This window comes from Prionailurus bengalensis, chromosome B2, assembly GCF_016509475.1.
Source record: "Prionailurus bengalensis isolate Pbe53 chromosome B2, Fcat_Pben_1.1_paternal_pri, whole genome shotgun sequence".
Lineage (NCBI taxonomy): Eukaryota > Metazoa > Chordata > Mammalia > Carnivora > Felidae > Prionailurus > Prionailurus bengalensis.
In genome coordinates this window covers 108,870,843-108,884,350 of record NC_057349.1, presented here as the reverse complement: position 1 = coordinate 108,884,350, position 13,508 = coordinate 108,870,843, and positions in this window count along the sequence as shown.

Sequence of the window (13,508 nt, the reverse complement as noted above, 5' to 3'; positions counted from 1 at the left end):
AACTTAATAATTAAACTTGTAAGCGAAATATTTTACCTTTTTTATTAATACATTTAAAAAGTACGATTTTTGCCTGATAAAAAAACTCTAAACGTATGCTCTTTCATAACACTTTATTACCTTTCAATGCCCTTACATTTGTTTTACTCTTCCTTTCTTAAAAAAAAAATACCTATGAAGATTTCTAAGTGTGGAGTTGAAAGGTACCATAAAGATCACCTAAGGTTCCCCAGCTTCTATTCCATTATTCACCCTTCTATGTCATGCTTTTTGAGATTACGTATACAGAAAGTACATAACCATAGTTAATATCCTTTCTTCTCAGTGAATGTCCCAGTATATTCAGGAGCACTGATTCCCACCAAATGCCATATCCTTTCACCAGTTGTTTTGTTGATATGCCTTTTAGGAAGAAAAATCTTTTACCTGTCATATTTAAAGCCAATTTTTTCATCATCTCCCTTATTTTTCTTTATTCCAAGGTAAATATGTATAGTTTTTCATCTTTTATAAATTAATTCCAAACTCCTCACCTTAATCTCTCACCTCTTGGTACTCTTATTGTTAATAATATTGTTAATATTCCTTTTAAGATTAGAACAAATGCAATAGTATACCTCATGTTTCATCTTTGTCCATGATGATGACACCATATTTCAAATATTTGAAATTCTTTCCTATTAGTGATACTATGTTAAGAACCATATCACAACCTCACATTGAATTTCAAGTCAGGTAAAACCACAATAATATTTTTCACTCTAACTACAAGTGTTTCATTCTTATCTAACCTATTTTAATCCCTCAGATATTTTTATATAAAAATGGGATTTCACATTTATTTCCATTTATTTTTATCTTGTAATTTCTATCAAGATTTTTATCATAGCAGGTATGTGATGGAAGCTAAAAAATTCTACTCTAGAAACTATGATTCAGAGCACAAGTTTAAGACTTGTTTTCCCTCTAGGTTTATTGAGGTATAATTGACAAATAAAAAATCCATATATTTAAGGTATATAATATGATGTTTTCATATATCTATACATTGTGAAAAGATTACTACACTCATGCTTATTGATGTATCTATCATGTTACATATTTGCCATTTTTCTTTTAAATGAGACCATATTTTACTCTTTCAGCTAATTTCAAGTGTACAAAACAATATTTCATTAAATATATTCACCACACTGTACTTTAGTTCTTCAGAATTTATTTATCCTACATAACTGTAACTTTGTAACTTTGTACCCTTTGACATCTCTCCATTTCCCCTATTTCTACCCCTAGCAACCACCACTCTATTCTCTGCTTCTAAGAGTTCCAGTTTTTTAGATTTTACATATAAATGAGATCATGCAGTACTTGTCTTTCTGTAGCTGGTTTATTGCTATTAATATAATGTCCTCCGGGTTTATCCATGTTTGTTGCAAATGATAGGATTTCCTTTTTTTTTTTTTTTTTAAGGCTGAATAGTATCTATATGTGTGTTCTTAAGCTCTAGAATTCATGCTTGGTTATTTTTAATGGTTTCTCTGTTTGAACTCATTTTGTTCATGTATTATTCTTCTGATTTGGTTTAGTTTTCTGTCTGTTTCTAACTGCATGAAACTGCAATATGGGCAGGTTCTGTAGAGAGAGCTCCCTTTTTTTCCAGATGATATTAGCTGGGACCATTAATTTCTAAGTTGATTTACTTACATAGGTTGCAGATTGGTACTAGTTGATGATCATGATCCCAGCTGAGACTGAGAGCCAGGAGTCTTGGTTCAGTCCACATGAGTCACTGTGTGGGCCTCTTCATAGGCTGCACGCTCACAGACTTGTAGCTAGTTTCTGAGAGCAAGTATCTCAAACAACAGGATATGGTAGCTGCCAGTTTTTTAAGGCCTAAAAACTAGCATAGCATCAATTCCACTTTATGCTATATTGCTTAGTCACAGAGATCAGTTTTAATGTGATGGGGTATGGACCTCAAGTCTTGACAGGAGGAGTGTCTAAGAATTTCTAGGCCATGTTTTAAAATGACTAAAACTTATTTGCATTTCTCTCATGTGCACAATGCACTCACTTCCTCCCAAGACTTCCCGAAGGTCCCATCCTACTAGACAATAAGTTAAGTCTTGAGATACAGAATCTTATCATCTCACTCAAGTCTGTGTACAAATGAGGGTCTTTGAATTCAGTTCTTTGGGTACAGCTCATCAAGGTTTATTTCTTTATCTCAAGTCCTGGAACTAAAGAGATAAATGATCTGCACCCCCCACATACATACCCTACATACAATGATGAGTCATCATAGGTAACTGCAATAGACATTTTAGTTCAAAAGGGGGAAACAAACAACATACAGTAGTCACCAGTCCATAGTAATTCTGAAATTCAGCATATCCCCTAATCTTTGATTAGGTCTAGTTGCTTTTTGAGAATTATTCCTTACAACCTTTGGCTCTATCCTCTGGAGTCATGGTATCATCCTCTGAGTTATCATTCCTTTTCCATAAAATATAGTCTGTATATGAAGCTGAGTAATTTTCTCAGTCTGTTTTTGCACATAGAAGATTCGAAGTCCATAGTTCTCTGTTTATTTTGTACTGTCTCTTTAAGATGTTGGTGCTTCCATCAGAACAATTAACTTCAAAAACTTTATCGAATTTCTATGAAATGTTTTAGGGTTCTGTCTTAGGCAGATCGGGCTTCTATAACAAAATACCATAGACTGGGCAACTTAAACAACAGATATTTATTTCTCACAGTTTTAGAGTCTGGAAAGTCCAAGATCAAGATTTACAAGATTTGGGTTTTGATGTGAGCGCCTTTCTTTTTTAGACAGCCACCTTCTTGTTGTGTGTTCACATGGCTGTTTCTTGGTACACACAAAGAGTGTAAAGAACGCTCATATCTCTTCTTTTTCCTATATAAACATTAAACCCACCATGAGGGCATTACTTCATCACTTCATCTTTAGACTTCATCTAAATTTAATTGCCTCCCAAAGGCCCCACCTCCAACTATCATCACTTTTAGTGTCAGCATTTCAACACATGAATTTGGGAGAGACAGACGTTCAAGTCTGGAACATATTCACTCCATTAGACAAAAATTACAAATCTCTGAGATAAGTCTATGTCTATCTTGGGACTCATGATCCTGCTATTAGACAGCACCTTTAATATTCTAAGAAGCTATATTATTTGAAGGAGAGGTATGTCTTCGGGATACTTAGAAATTCCGAGAAACTCCATAATTTAATGAAGAGATACACTTAAAGTATGCTTTGACTGAAGTCTCTATGAGGCATCATTTTGGATCTTTCTGAGGTCTTAGCAAAGGATCTTATTGTTTCACCTTTGGTTTGAGGCACTTTTTTTACTTTGAGAATATTTAGCCGTTTGAAGAGTCTTTGAATGAGAAGAGTTTTATTTTGGAGCCTAAAGAATTATAATGGAATGTTTGCATACCTTCAAAATTCCTGTGTTGAAATCCTAACCTCCAATATAATTTTATTAAGGCTTGGGGCCCTTGGGAGGTGAGTAGGTCATGAGGATGGAACCTTCATGTAGGGGAGTAGTGCCCGTATAAAAGAGACTACAGAGAGCTCTCTATCCCTCTTTCTGTCATGTGAGTATACGTGAGAATTCAGAAGTCTTTAACCCAGTAGAAGGTTTTTACCAGAGCCTAACCATGCTGACACCCTGATCTAAGACTTCCAGTCTCCAGAAATATAAAAAATAAATTTCTGCTAGATATGTCATTCAGTCTATGGTACTTGATCATAGCAGCCTAAACTGGAGAGGCAAAGAGCCCTGGATCCTTTATTTAACAAGGGATTCTCTGTTTTCTCTCTCTTCTCACACATTTTATCATAGGCAGCAAGAAGAATGAATCCAGGAAGTAATTGCCATATATTGTCTGGAGATCTCATAACTAGCTATATTTCCTATATTGTACATTGCTGCAGATGACAGTTTTGCTAAAATTTCTGCCACTACATTATGAGGATCTATATTCTTTTTTAAATTTTTTTTGAATATTTATTATTGAGAGACAGAGAGACAGAGCATGAGTTGGGGAGGGGCAGAGAGAGTGGGAGACACAGAATGCAAAGCAGGCTCCAGGCTCTGAACCGTCAGCACAGAGCCCAATGTGGGGCTCAAACTCACAAACCGTGAGATCATGACCTGTGCCAAAGCTGGACACTTAACTGACTGAGCCACCCAGGTGCCCCTTGAGCATCTATATTCTAATTTTCAACAGCATTTCCTTACTGTCCTTAAACCCTCAATGACAACTTGTCTGTTAAAATTCTGCTCACAGCCTTTCAGCTTCTTTTAGCAACTCTAAGAAATTTCCAGTATGTTCCTACTACCAAGTCCCAAGTTCATTGCCACATATTTTAGATTTAAGAAAACCTGCATCCTCCTATACATAAAGATACCAAAATATCTTGTTTATATCTTGATTATATATTGTTACCTTAAAAATGAGACAATATTTTAGTGACTTAAAAAAATAATATTCATACATTTTGTTCATTAATCTGTATTTGCACAGAACTTGTCGAGGAAGACTTATGTCTGCTCCAGGATTTGTCATCTGGACTGACTTGATAGGGGACTGGACAGTCTACATCTTAGGTGGTTCACTCACATGGCAAGTTCACTCACATGGCAAGTTGATAGTGATTGTTGGCTACAAGCTCAGATGAGGCTGAGGGCTGGGGACTCCATGTAGACTTTTCCATGTAGGTCTCTCCATGGGCTACCTGAGTTTTCTTATAGTATAGTGGCTGAGTTTTAAAAATGAGTGTTTCAGGGGACTGCAAGTAGAAGCTTCCAATTTCTTAAGGCCTGGCCTTGGGCTTGGAAATTGGCATAGTGTTACTTCTGCTGAATTCTGTTGATCCAAGTAGTGACAGAGGGAGGAGTGTCAAATAATTTGGAACCACATTTAAAAATCACTATTTATAAAAAGAAGAAAACTGAAGATAAGCGGGTGAATAGAAAGAGAAATTTTATGAGTAACTTAGATTACTTAGTTCTGACTACCCGAGCAGCTCTTAGATAGATGTGGTGAAGAGAAGATGATAGTAAAAACAAAACAAAACAAAACAAAACAAAAGTTTCTACCTGTATGAAGCAGAGGAATAGAAAAGGGTCTAATTTTTTTTTTAATTTCTATTAATGCTCTATATTGTTCATACTGCTATTCAGAATTCTGGTAATAAAGCTCATTATAGCTTGAAATACAATATTAATTAAAACATTAACTCATCATCAGCTGCTGGTTTATATGTTGATGTAGTATAGATAATTCTCATTCTTGGAATAGTCCTATAAATTTCATTTTTAAATCTTTATAAAAACACTCTAATAGTTTTAGCTTCTTGATTGGTCAAAAAGGTATTATGAACACAAGAGTAATATCTTAGCTGTGTACTTTCTTTCAGTTTCCTTGAGCATTTATTTTTTCATCAGAAGTGTAGTTGTATTACTTTTAGGCATATTTCCTATGGTGTTTAGAAATACTTTTTTTAACATTGTTAAATGCCAATCAGGGCATATGTATAGATATATCTTTAATTATAGAAGCTTGAGGATTTTCAGTTTCCATTTCTTATTGAAATAATGGTTCAGGGGCACCTGGGTGGCTTAGTTGGTTAAGCGCCCGACTTTGGCTCAGGTCATATCTCGTGGTTTGTGGGTTTGAGCTCCGTGTCAGGCTCTGTGCTGACAGCTCACAACCTGGGGCCTGCTTCAGATTGTGTGTCTCCCTCTCTCTTTGTTCCTCCCTTGCTCTCACTTTGTCTTTCTCTCTCTCTCAAAAATAAATAAACATTAAAAAAAAGGAAGTATTGGTTCAGATGTACATCTATTATGTTATAGAATCATATATTACTAGTCTTAACCTCATTCAAAACTAAAATACTGCAAATTAAATTAATAACTTCTATAGTTGCCATTGTGGCTAAATTGCATACTAAAACATATAAAATAACCTGGTGATGTAAGTCAACTTGCATTATGAGTTTGTAAAATGTCAGGTCTTGACAAGTATTTACTGGGATTTTAGACCTTAGCTTTAATGCTGTTTTCAGTAGATTCCTAGTTACTCAGATGGCTGCTAATGGATGAAGATTCCCTCTTGTTTTTTCCCCCTCTCTTCAGTTTGCTTGTTAACTAATTGGAAGAAGGAATGACATATTTTACCTTTAGCTGAATTTTCAGGATTTAAAGGGTGGATGGTGCTATTAGGGCCACCACTAAGTGAACTTCAAATTTGAGAGACACTATCTTAATCTTAAAAGGCCAAATTTATGTGTTGTTATATATATAGCAATGATGATTATTACAAGCATAAAATAGTATTCTTTCTCTTCAGGATAGTATTTTGAGGAAATCAATGGGCCTCTTTCTTGCTATGCTTTTTCATCATTTCTATATTTGGGGCAAATTTTTGAATACTTGAATTTATGAAACCTTTTACCATAATACAGGATAATAATGCCATACAGATTCAAAACTATTGTGAGGCAGGAATAATTTCAAGAAAACCATTATTATTTTTAAAATGTTGCATTGTGTGTTTTTACCCTAGAACTTCATATGGTTACCCTTTCCTCATTTGGTTACCCTTAAACATAATGAGTTGAACTGCTATTTTCTTGACTTCATCTTCTTAAAAGATTAGTAGTCACAATTCTTGAATATAACCACAGTAAACATGTGTTCTTTTTGGTATTGACCTGAATTTACACAGTGTTTTTTTCTTTAACTCTGTGTTTTATCTGAAAGAAATCACCATAACAACTTGTGTCTTCAGTTATAGTTTAAAAAAATATTGCAGGCTTGTTAAAATATGCCAGTAGACCTATGATATATCACAGCAATCCAGAACAATTTGACACAATGGCTAAGGAATCACTGCTCTAGAAAATATATCTACAATGCCAAAATATCAAGGAAAATTTCTTTCATTCCACTAGACCAAGTATTTTTCAATTACAAATTGAGTGGAATTACTTTCTCAAATATAGAGGTCCCTCTACCCTTTATAGAGTCTGTTGTCCATCATTTGAACTACACTTCCCAATATCCTAAATTTCATTGTTTTCATAAGCCTATCAAAACACCAGTTCCTGCAGCAGCCCATACAGACTATCCATGCCTGTAGCCATACTGAGTGAACTACTTATTTTTAAATAGTCACTCCTGTTGCTTTTAAAGTTCCAAGTCAAAGACCCCCTCCCATCACTGTTCTCTAGACATTGCTATTTGAACTGACATTTGCAGTCAAAACTCTGGTTCCCACAAATGAAGTAAATGCACTACTTACAGAGTTGCCTTTTAATAAGGTGTATTTGTGTATTATTCATTCTATTTCTCACAATAGAATATAGTGTATAATTTAAATATTGATTAGATGGAAAACTCCATTTAGATTTTCCCTCACTCCATGGCTACCCGAAACCACACAACCACAGTAATTATAGATTTTCTAGTAATTTTGGTAACTGGTTAGATTTGCCATAGGGAGTGGAAAAATGTATAAACATTCATTTCAATTTTTCAACTTGGGGTCATCTTCATGTATGAGTTCTTACATCATTTATTTATTTAATTACTTAATATTTTGCCCTTTGAGAGTTAGCATCATGTCCTGTGCCGATACTTTGGTAACTCGCATTTGTTTCATTGTTTACTTTGCTATTTGTCATGTAAATATAATTTACTTTGAATACAATTTTCATCTTGAAGAATGCTTTATTATAAGGAATGCAAAATTAGTCTTGCTAAATATATAAGATTTTCTTCTTTTGCTTTTACATTCTCATAATTCTTTAAATTCACAAAGTCATCAATTAAGTGCAAATTATTAATAACATTAATCACATTCTTACTGAATGCACTAATTTTCTAACAAATGACAGTTTTACTCTTGGATAAGAATGCTTAATTATTGGAGACACCACTAGAAATATTTTGAAATAGGGGAGAAATGGCCATTGTCCCCTACTTGTTTGGTCCCATTTGTTTATTTTATTTAATCAATATTTATCTAGCGTTTATCATATGCTAGATCTTATCTCAGCCCTTTATAAATGTTAACTTATTAATCTTTGTAGCAACTCTATGAAGTAGGCACTACTATTACACCCATTTTACAGATAAAGACATTAAGAAGGTTTAAATAACTTACCCAAGTTTCACACAACTAATAAGTGCTGGAATTTAGTTTTGTATGCTTTTACCCTGTGCTAACAATATTCTTTGCCTTTCACCTTATAAATCATTTTTATGATTAATAATCCTAATTGATTCTGTCACATACCTATAAAATATGGTTTATGGTATAAATTATGAATATGAAATATGAATATGAACTCAATCTTATGCATATAGTATGCTATTCTTTAAATTTTATCTAATAAGGGGCAGCATGTTTACTATCATGTTATGTTTGAAGAAAAAGTTTTAGAGTTATTAAAACCAAAACTATTTTCAACAAAATAGAATCTTTTGTATATTCTTCCAATCTAAAATAAAGATGGGCAGTGGCTAGAGATTTAGTTTTCTTGACCATTTTACTTTTTTCAGAGAATTCCTTTGGGGAAAATTATAATTTCATTTTTATAGATATGGCCATACTGTTTTGGCTTTTATGGAAATTTTAATTCTCACCAAAATTGTTAAGAAAAGAAAATACATTAGTTTAGCTGATGTTATACTGAAAAAATATTTGTGGGTTTAAAATTTGTCTCTGTCTATGTTTTTAAAAGTATTTATTTTGGAAAAGTATTTTTGAAGAGTTTCAAGTTTGTGTTTGATTAATGTGTCAACGAAAACTCAACCCAACCGATAGAAAGTTATGCTATAAATAAACCATGGCCACATTATCATTTTCATTATAAGTTTGATGAAATATTGTCTTAAGGAGAGATACACTACTGACAGCAATGAAAAACAAGACATCAGAAATTCCATTTAAGTGCAGGTGGCAGTATTATTTACTACCAACCACTCATGTTACTGCCAGACTTCTTAAATTTACACAGAGGGAATATATTCTCTCAGCTGGTGACAGCTGGAGGGGAAATCACACCGGTAGAAGCATATTCTTATAAATGGCTAAACAAGACTTGCTTTTCTTTTGTTCAACTTATATATAATTGGAAAGGCAGAACACCACTGATTATAACAAATAAAAAGTTTTAAATTCCAAAAAAAGCTTTCTTTGCAATATATGCTTTCCAAATCAAATTTTGCATACCTATTATCTTTCCTTTCTTAAGTTTGAAAACCATCACTACCACAATCACCATCAGAAAATTCACTCAAATAAAATTTTCCATTATAATTTTTCTCTCTTACATATTTTAAACATCTTTACCAGTTATATTTCTTAACTCAAATTTAAATTTAGTGCTCTTTCCTTTTTTTATAAAATTTTGTTTCCTCATTCCTTTTTGCTTGACTAATTAGTTTTTCTCCTCTAATCATATGTTTTAGGGGGCTAAATTATTTCCAGAGCAGGTTTTTTTTAACAACTTCAACTTTTTGCCATTCCAGAAACAATTTTAAGGAAGAACAACCTTCCTTATAAAAATAAACTTAAATTCATCAAAATTATAAATATTCTAACTTCTTACTTCTGTGATTTAAACTTCTCCCCTGCAATGCGACCCCCTTCATTTAACATTGGCCTTATACCATCACATATTGAAGAGAAACAGTATGACAGCAAAGTTAGGTAGTTTAATTTAACAAAAGAATTTGTACAATGATTTTTAAAAATCTTTGGTTTTAGTGACCTTTTTTTTGTACACAAAATAAGGAGGCTACAGAGAAGAATCATGGGACTTTTCCAAACCATTTCTTAGATAAAAGATATAGAAAGACTTTTGTATATAAGGAAACAATAGTTTGATCTGCCTTTTGTCTTAGAGTAGGGAGAGAGGTAGTATTAAGATGTACTATGTCTATTCAGGCTGTAAATACTACCTAGAGATATAGGACCAAAGCATAAGCATAAGAGAATAAATCCTCTACAGGGGGAACAACTACACAGCTTATTGTTATGAGGCCTATACTAAAAGTAGGTGTCACTGGGGAACATCAGGAAAAGTTGATGATCAAGTGGCAGAATAATTTGAGAGTTGGGGTGCCTAGGATATGACAATGCCCAAAGTAAAGCTTGAACTACAGGGGCAGAGGGAGCACGTAAACTCTGGAGCTGAGCATGCTCAGCTGTGCAGATTATATTAGACCAGTGGTTCTTGCTTGTTAGGAAAACATCAGAATCACCAAGAGAACTTGATTATACACAGTTTAGCCCCACCTCCAGAGCTCTTGATTCAGTAGATCTGAGGTGGGGACTGAGAATTTACATTTCTAACAATACCCTGGTGGTGCTGATGTTGCTGGGCCAGGAACAACATTTTAGAATCACTGGAATAGAGTCATTTTCCCATGGTGTGTCTTGTGAACTCACTTCCACAAATTTTCTTGGAAAAAAAACAAACCAAAAGGAAAAATAAATTTTGTGTGGTTATAAAATCTTTGAAGTTCTGAATAAAAATAATGTATATTTGCATAACCTATCAGGTTAATTAACATGATAATATAATCATATGAATTTTTAATCTCAAAATAGAGTATATAATATACAGTGGTTTATGAATCTTTTTGACCATGAATTTTCTTTCTTCCTGAAAGCCCTGTATTTATATCTCCCAGATCTAGCACTTTATGGAACACACTTGAGGGTATTCTTGAAAAGATGATTTTAAGAACACTTTCAGCTTTTATATTCTAATGAGATTCAGAATTTCTTCATAGTCTTAGGTGATGTCTGATAAAGGACTTTATGAGGTTAAGTAGGAAATTGCAAACTCTCTCAAGGGAGCACCTGATTCTGTTACATCAATGAGTACTCATTAATTGCTGATTGATGTGCATGTATATAGTCTGACCATCTCATGGAATAATTATAGTGGAACTCAAGACAAAATTCACACTGCTCCAATAGTAACAGATGAATGACACTCTACAGTTTTGATGCTGTAGCATCTTACAAATTAATTGCTATAGAAACAGAAAATTTGAGAATCTGTTGAAACTGGGCTGAATTTATTTTCTAGTTGTAGTAAGCTGAGTAATGGCTCTACAAGGATGCCAATACCAAATCCCCAGGACCTGTGAATGTCACTTTGAAAAGGACTTTGAAGGGGCGCCTGGGTGGCTCAGTCGGTTAAGCATCCGACTTTGGCTCAGGTCACGATCTCGCGTATGCGAGTTCGAGCCCCGCGTCGGGCTCTGTGCTGACTGCTCAGAGCCTGGAGCCTGTTTCAGATTCTGTGTCTCCCTCTCTCTCTGACCCTCCTCTGTTCATTCTCTGTCTCTCTCTGTCTCAAAAATAAATAAACGTTAAAAAAATTAAAAAAAAAAAAGAAAAGGACTTTGAAGATATGACTAAATTAAGGATCTTGAGATGGGGAAATTATCTTGGATTATCTGGGCAGGCCTAATGTAATCACAAGGATCCTCATTAGAGGATGGAAGAGGGAGATTTGACGTGATAGTGGCATGAAAAAATAGTGTCACATAAGAAAGATTTGACCAGCTATTGCTAGCTTTGTAGATGGAGGAAGAGGCCAAGAACCAAGGAATGTAGGTGCTCTCTAGAAGCTGAGAAAGGCAAATAAATGAATTCTCTCCTATAGCCTGCAGAAAGAATGTAATCTTGCAGACCATTTTTGACTTCTGAACTTAAGAACTATAAGAAAATAAATTTATGTTATTTTAAAACCCACAAAGTTTATGGCAATTTGTTATAGCAGCAATAGGAAACTAGCAAACTAGTGGGAAAACATTACAAAATATATGAATAGATCCTTTAAAGAATTTATAATCCCCCAAAGAATCACACATTCTAAATTCCATCATAAAAATTATTATAAATAATCATACCAAAAGATATTTGTTTATTTATTGCTTATTATGTATCAAGTGCTATACTGAGTGCTTTACTTGCATTACCTTATTTATATGCATTCATTTAGGGAGTTGTTATACAACTATAGATAACTTGTATTTAGTATCTCTATTTACTGAGGGGGAAAATGAAGCAGTGATTTTAAGTACTTTTGCCTTATCACATATTACTAAGTGGTTGAGGAAGGCTGTGAATCAGGTCTGTCTGTTTCAAACCGTTATGATATTATCACGTAATGTATGATTTTCATCCATGATTAAGGGCAAGGTGATGTCTAAGACTTTCATCCATGATTAAGGGCAAAAGTCTAAAGGCATGTCTAAAGTCATGTTGGAGATACCAAAAGACTTTAGGCATGTCTAAAGTCATGTTGAAGATACCATGATTCTATGTAATCAGCAGAAGTGTGAGACAATTTTTAAGACAGTTAGTTTCTCTTAATTATGGTCTAACTAGAAAGCCAACATTCTTTTAGTAACTCCTATAAAAACTTGGTATGCATCCTTATGTAAAATTTGCATCTGCACCTTGATATAGGAATTTGTTTCAAGGATTTTACATAGTGCAGTCTTAATAAGCTTAATGAATTCTACATGCCTGGAGCTCTGACTTGTTTAGAATATAATCTTGCCATTTTCCTTGAGTGGCCTGTCTAAACAAATTTCAGCATTCTTAAAGGGATAGTTCTATAATGAACCATGATAATATTTATGGTTAGAAAATACTTAAAAAACAAATAATATCAAATGACTAAAAAATACAGTTGGTGAAGGTATTAAAATGAAATCACCACCTAGCACATTGTCTGGCACATAATAGACATTTAAATAAATTAATAATTGAATAAAACCACCCAAAATATTAGTCAAAATGAAAATTATTCCTCTTCCTTTCCCCATTTGATATGCATACCTATAGCTTCCTCAAACACTTGTGGTGTGTTTGTGCTACTAGAATGGATTGTTCTATATACGTTGTTTGGCAACTTTTTTGTATATTTTTTGTTTTTGCTTGTTTATTTGTGTTTTAGGTTGTCTTTTCCTTAACCGTATACTATGAATGTTCTTTTTCTTAGTACATCTAGGTCTACTTTATTTTTTACAGTATTGCTTCATAGTCTGTGGTATGAATATACAATTATTTAACCAGTCTTATGCTAATGAATGTTCAGATTGACTTCACTTTTATTGCTAATAAAAGTCATGTGGTTAAATAATGCTGTAATATATCTTTATTTGCTTTATTGATAATATTCATAGACTAGATTCCTTGAAGTGGAAATCCTGAGTCAAATGTATCATACCTAAAAATATTGATGGGTAATGACAAAATGCCTCTATGAAATGTTGCGACAACTTATATTCATACCAAAATATATGAGAGTTTCTTTCCTTCTGCACTTTCACTGATTCTGACTGGATGTGAAGAAAATCTCTAAAGTCTTCCAATGAGATAAATTTATATAAACTAGAGAGTGTTTTCTATATTTTCAGCCTCATGAAAAGTAGTGT